This window comes from Phalaenopsis equestris, unplaced genomic scaffold, assembly GCF_001263595.1.
Source record: "Phalaenopsis equestris unplaced genomic scaffold, ASM126359v1 Scaffold217497, whole genome shotgun sequence".
NCBI lineage: Eukaryota > Viridiplantae > Streptophyta > Magnoliopsida > Asparagales > Orchidaceae > Phalaenopsis > Phalaenopsis equestris.
The window spans coordinates 63730-64362 of NW_018236010.1; positions in this window are offsets into that span (position 1 = coordinate 63730).

A 633-nucleotide genomic window follows, 5' to 3' on the forward strand; every position below is an offset into this window, starting at 1 on the left:
CGAGATATATATATATATATATCTGCTATGCTAGGATTTCTCCTCACGGCGAACCCTAGCGTCTGCTAGGGTTTCGCCTCACAGTGAACCCTAGTGTCTACTACATGTGAATATCACGTCGTACTCTGATTTCCACCGCTTCAATTTCATCTTCAGCTTCGCTGAAGAGCTCGCGTTGTCGGGCTGCATCGTGCGGTCGTTATGTCTAGCAAAGCTTCGTGACCTCGCGTTGGCTGTGTCATGAGTCGTCGTCGAGTGCAGTGCTTGCGACTTCCGCTCGGCAGCTATGCCACGACTGTTTCTGCTCGACAACACCTCCCACAATTTTGTTTTTGTCGCTACTTTCTTCTTCTCTGCGAACAGCTCGGTTTCCTCCTTCGCACTGCACAGCGATTTGTTAGGCTAAGTCGTTTGCTGCACTCAGATGGAGCGAAGTTATGCAGGTGTTGTGTTTGCAGGTTCAGAGCATTTTTAACGTTATTTCGGGGGTTGGTTTGTTTGTGGGGTTGCCTGTAAGAAGCTGTCGGCCGCTGGAATCCAAATCTCGTCGCCCGCTTCGGAAGGACGTTGAAGTATGAAATCAAATTGACCCCATATTTTTCATAGTTTAAAATGAAAGAACACTGTACCTCA